This window comes from Sprattus sprattus (genome assembly GCF_963457725.1).
Source record: "Sprattus sprattus genome assembly, chromosome: 19".
NCBI lineage: Eukaryota > Metazoa > Chordata > Actinopteri > Clupeiformes > Clupeidae > Sprattus > Sprattus sprattus.
Window position 1 is genome coordinate 18776944 of NC_137917.1, and position 6000 is coordinate 18782943.

Below are 6000 nucleotides of genomic sequence, written 5' to 3' on the forward strand. Positions count from 1 at the left end.
TCAGGTAAACGAAGACGTTAGACAACAGGCTACCCATGCAGACCACTCAGGACTACAACGTGCTGAGATGAGATGACGTTGGCGTCCCCAACGGTAGAGGCCTTCGCGTTAAAAGAGCAAAACGTGCATAAACAATTGATCGTTTTTATTCGGACTGCAGAGCTCACATACGTTTATGTGAAGCATGCTGTTCCTCAGTTTCGAATGCAAAACAGAAAAAGCAGTTTAATGTTGACGCGCTTCTCTTGTCTCTCACAATTATTTTCGTACGGGACAGTATGACTGTGGTCAAATCATCGGTGTTTTGAAAACGTGCACATGTGTGTATGGAGGGGGCTGTGATTACCGACTCGCAGATGGTGGAGGTGGGAGTGATTTTAACTCTTTGTCTGAGACTGGGGACTCCACTTAATGTGTGCCATATTGATCGCTGTGATGGATGCGGTTGCTGCTCAGAAATGTGTAATTTCTGTGGTGGTGTCCTGTCGGAAATGAGACTGGTTGTGTTCCAGGAGCGGTTCTATAACTTACGTTCAGTCGTAGTGTTTTCAGTGGGGTCTAAGATAAATGTTTTATAGCTATATCTGCCCTTAAGATATAATGAAAATCAACAAATCAAGTACGTGTGTACTTGACTTGCAAATCCTCTGAGGGGAAAGTATAAAAAAAAAAGGATGTGGAAAAAGACCAGGTGTTTCTGGCATTCTCATATTTGTTGCCTGGGAGAGAAAATACTGCCTTCAAAGCAAAACTACACAGGAGGCCCAAGACATGATGACCTTTGCTATTTTGCCCTGTTGTGTGTGTGTGTGTGTGTGTGTGTGTGTGTGTGTGTGTGTGTGTGTGTGTGTGTGTGTGTGTGTGTGTGTGTGTGTGTGTGTGTGTGTGTGTGTGTGTGTGTGTGTGTGTGTGTGTGTGTGTGTGTGTGTGTGTGTGTGTGTGTGTGAGAGAGAGAGAGAGAGTGAGAGAGAGAGAGAGAGAGAGAGAGAGAGAGAGAGAGAGAGAGAGAGAGAGAGAGAGAGAGAGAGAGAGAGAGAGAGAGAGAGAGAGAGAGAGAGAGAGAGAGAGAGAGAGAGAGAGAGAGAGAGACTCCATTCACCTCCCTATCTGACCTCGTGTCTCCTTGGTAACACTACCCCCACATTCAGATCCAAGCCAAAGCTTCAGTCGTCCCTCTGTTGCCTCTTCAGTGAGTGTTATATGACTCAAGGGCGCACAGAATAATCTGTGTAGGTACAGAATAGACCAACTGTGCTGTCTAATGTCTGAAGATCAAGGCCTACTGCTATTTCTTATAGACTGAGTGCAACTTTATCCAGTGGTCATTAAGTGTCACCCTTATTGGCATGTATGTAGTAACAATGGGTATGTCTTCATCAAGGAAGATCCATGTTTTTTTTTTTTCTTCCCCTTTAATTCTCTGATGTTGAAGTCGACCTGGAATCAGGTGGATAGCTCTGTGATCGCCTCGCTCTGTCTGTTTTTAGCTCCGAGTTGGCAGGGCCCAGGTGAGCTTGGAAGTCACCTCAAAGAGGAGACGTTTGAAAACAAAAACCCAGAGAGATATTTATAGACACGAATCAATATAGAAAGAAGAGCCTCGTGGAGTCTTTGGCCACATCCAATTTTAGGATTTAGCTACATTTTGAAGAGAATTTTATTTGGCATACTTTCCTGCCTATGATCTCTGTAAATGAAATATGATCGCATGCTTTTACTCGTGTGAATGTCTAGTGGATAAAATAAGGGGTGAATTTTGGTTTTGAGTCACTGAATATGACTGTGTGTGTGTTTACCTGTGTGAGATAGAGATGATAATTAGACAATGATAATGAGAGATAATTTGATGATTGAGCCACAGACAGGTGGGTTTACCAGAGCTCCTCCCAGTGCAGTGCCTTGTGTATGCACGTGTAATATTACACATTCTGCACCGCTACAGGCTTGGGGAGCCATTATGTATGTTTGTTGATGATGCTTTGACTGAATACTTACTCATTAACCCCAGTGAAGGTGTTTCTGTGAGATGTCAAAAGTCAGCACGTGGAACCGTGTATCTGTGAAGCCTGTCTTTTAGACAATAGATGAGTGGGGTGTGGCACACATGAACAGCATTGCTGGTGAGATGAGGGGGGGGGGGGGGGGTTGTATATTTTGCCAGGTTTCGTCAGAGGGTCATTCATGGGCAGTGGCGGCTCGTCCATAAGGACGATTGGGGCGACGCACTGCCTATGGTAAAAGGAAGAAAAAAAAGAAAAAGAAAAAAAATGATAATTCCTGATGTATAAATTCAATTGCACGACTACATGTAAATGTAAATTTCATATTTTTTTTCTGTCGGATTCTACCACTAGACCGTCTGATATCCCTCTGTATGTCTTTGTCGAATCAGGTAACAGTCATTCAGTCAGCCTAGAGTCGTGATTCAAATGGCCCCGCCCCTTCAGGGCGATCTTGGACGAAATGAAAATCGCCCCAGACCTCTCCCATTGACTCCCATGTTAAATGCGTTTTTTTCACAAAACAGAGACTCTCAATGCATTCTCTATGGCTTCCGGGAGGGCGAGCCCCTCCAAGTCTAGTCATAAGTAAGCGACGCAAAAGCCTACGGTAAAAGCATAGACATGTATAGGTAGACACCGCCTCCACTGCTTCTCGGTGAAACGCGTCGCCGCCATTTTGGGACAGGAGCTCTCTGCCGTCAGAGGTCTGTCAGACGTGTCAAACTAGCGCAAGTTGCCAGGAGCTGCGGTTTATCTGGATAAAAATCACGATAACCTTTCACATTTCGCAACCAATTTCATGGAGTATTCAAGGGTTTATGCTCTACGTGAAGTGTGTGAAAAAGATTTGCCTCTACATTACTTTGAATCTCGCTAGTTTAATCGCCAGTCATACATGTGCATGGGTCTATAACAAACGCTCGTGCATTTTGAAAATACTGAGAAGATCTATAAACTATCGAAATAGTGCTTCTTTAGTTACTACGTATTGACCATCATTAAGAGAAAGAGCATACATCAAATAGTGAGAAACTGGCAGTCAGTGTGTTTTTCATAGTTTAATAGTTCCTTTTCAAGTATGTGCATTAAGAAACCTTGAACAGTGCAATTGGCAATACACAGTTATTTCACAAATCAACATTAGGCTACAAAAAAAATCTATATATTTCTATAGCAGTAAAAATATACACATCTCAATATATACATAGCCTACACATCTCAATAGTTGAACTGTAATATAAATAACATAGCATATAATACAATATAATATAATGACTCAGTATAATGTGCAATGGAATAACATATGATATATATAATATGTGATACAATATATATTTTAAGTATAAGTATATATTCATATTATGTACATTTGTACAATTTGACATAATATACAATCATGCTCTTAACATTTTCAGATCTATGCAGTGCAATTGACACAATATATAATTGTGAAATAACTGTGTATTGCCAATTGCACTGTTCAAGGTTTCTTAATGCACATACTTGAAAAGGAATTAAACTATGAAAAACACACTGACTGCCAGTTTCTCACTATTTGATGTATGCTCTTTCTCTTAATGATGGTCAATACTAGTAACTAAAGAAGCACTATTTCGATAGTTTATAGATCTTCTCAGTATTTTCAAAATGCACGAGTTTTGAAAGAAAAGTGAGCGTTTATCATAGACCCATGCACATGTATGACTGGCGATTTGACTAGCGAGATTCAAAGTAACGTAGAGGCAAATCTTTTTCACACACTTCACGTAGAGCATAAACCTTTGAATACTCCATGAAATTGGTTGCGAAATGTAAAAGGTTATCGTGATTTTTATCCAGAAAAACCGCAGCTCCTGGCAACTTGCGCTTGTTTGACACGTCTGACAGACCTCTGACGGCAGAGAGCTCCTTTCCCAAAATGGCGGCGACGCGTTTCGCCGAGGCAACGGGCTGAAGCAGTGGAGGCGGTGTCTATCTATACATGTCTATGGGTAAAAGGCAATGAGGACCATAGATATCTATAATAAAGGCTAGATATCCTTCCTGCGTTTCTGGCCGACGGAGCCGAATGTCCGCACATTTCGGCCATTTTGAGGACAGTATAGCTCACTCCCCCTTAACATTGTGTTGGAAGTGGTACTTTTTAAGTAACCAGAACTTGCTCAATTTTCAACCGATTTTCAAACGGGTTGGTTTGTTATAAACGTAAGATATTTCTTATGGCACTACGTACTTATGAAGAATTATAAACATGGGTTTTCATATGAAAATAACATTGACAGGTCTCGTTTCAAGGGAGTGTTCAATAGAGCAGGTTGCACAAAATTCTGGCATCTTCATTGGCAATAAAGTCAGCAATTTCCTGTCGAAATCATAATGTAAGATGTTTAACAAATCAACCCGATTGGAAATCATGTGCAACTTCAGTTTTATTATGTGCAACTTAAGTTATATTGAAAAGAAAGAACAATTATGCCTCGCCAATTGATGTAAAATGACTGATACACAATAGCCGTGATACACAATTAAGCTGCACATTTCAACATGTTCAAGCATCCAGAATTATTACCAAGGTAGGCTAATGACAATTGTAAATCAAGTCATTTGTAAATCCGTCAAAAGCTTCCGCGAGATAAGAGTGTAAACGATTGTGAAGATCACTGACGTTACCTAACGTACCACTGATCCCTACCGGAAGTATACTGTCCTCAAAATGGCCTCCTGTGCGGACGTTCAAGAGACTGCCGTTGCACCCCCTTGATGAGGACGTCACTGTCACACAGCTTTGACAAAGGCATGTCAAGATGGCACCTGTTCAGCACAACAACTCCATCCGCTCTTTGACAGAAACTTGTTTTTAGTCAGCGTTGTCGCTGCCAAATGTGAGTCCGCTGCCTGATGTGAGTCCGCCGCTGCCTGATGTGAGTCCGCATGCGCAAACACAAACGGTTTACGGCAGAAGGCTCAGGAGCAAACTATCCAAGACGTGCATGCTCATACATGGTTTAATATCAACGTATCTGGCTTCTCTTAACGCATAACGTAGGTTTATTTAACGTAGTGTTTTATAATTTTGTCAACGGTTTACAGCATAAGGCTCAGTGTCAACATATGGGGCTATGTTGTATTACTGTTACTAGTAGGCTAATGAATGCACTGCTTAACTAATTATTCAATAAACATGAAGCTTAACATCATAAACCTTGGTGGATTTCAAACGTAAACAAATGCGCTTGTCATTCCACTTCATGCTGTAGCCTACACCACCAGCATTACCTGGCTCGTTGTACTACAATAGTGTCGCAAAGTTTGCGCATGCGGACTCACATCAGGCGGGTCCTCACATTTGGCAGCGACAAGTGTAATATTGAAGATAAATTGACCAAAAAAACAATTAGGACTTCCTAGACCAAAAGTATCCATTCAACAGTTTTCTACAAAGGGAGGGAAATTGGAACAAAAGAAAATCGCGGTCGTGAAGTGGCTAACGCGGTCTGTATCTATATACCACTGTCGCTTTTCATAGGTTTCACAGTGTGAACTAACTTTAAATGTGATGACTTATTTTGCTTTTGTAAGCCAATACTTTCAAGATCAGTCAATAAATATCGTTGGTTTTGACGTATGTTGCCCCCTTCTTTATGTTGTTAGTGGACATATCATGTGTCCTGTTCAGCTAGGTTACATCATACAACATTTGAGACGTGTGGATAATGAAAAAGTGGAATCATTTAATGTGGAGCCACATCATGATTGCTTATGAAGGCTCCTGAATGTAACTTTCTTCCATAGCGTTCCACTTGTATCTTGCTACTCTAGCTATGTAGAAAGAGGGGAGATATTACTGTTGGTTGCTGCCAATAGTGGACAAAAAGGTTTTGCTGTATGAGTAAATCGGATAACTTAATGTACCTACTGAACAGGTCGCCTTAAACATTATCAAAAAAAATTGCCCCCCCTGAGAATTTTTTCAGGAGCCGCCACTGTTCATGGGTGA

The 6000-nt window shown here is 41.2% G+C and overlaps 1 protein-coding gene across 1 annotated transcript in view; it reads left to right on the forward strand.

Annotated features, from left to right (window-relative positions):
* adam22 (ADAM metallopeptidase domain 22) overlaps nt 1-6000 on the forward strand; it is a gene marked incomplete at both ends in the record, with an annotated part of 60084 nt that overhangs the window by 1164 nt on the left and 52920 nt on the right.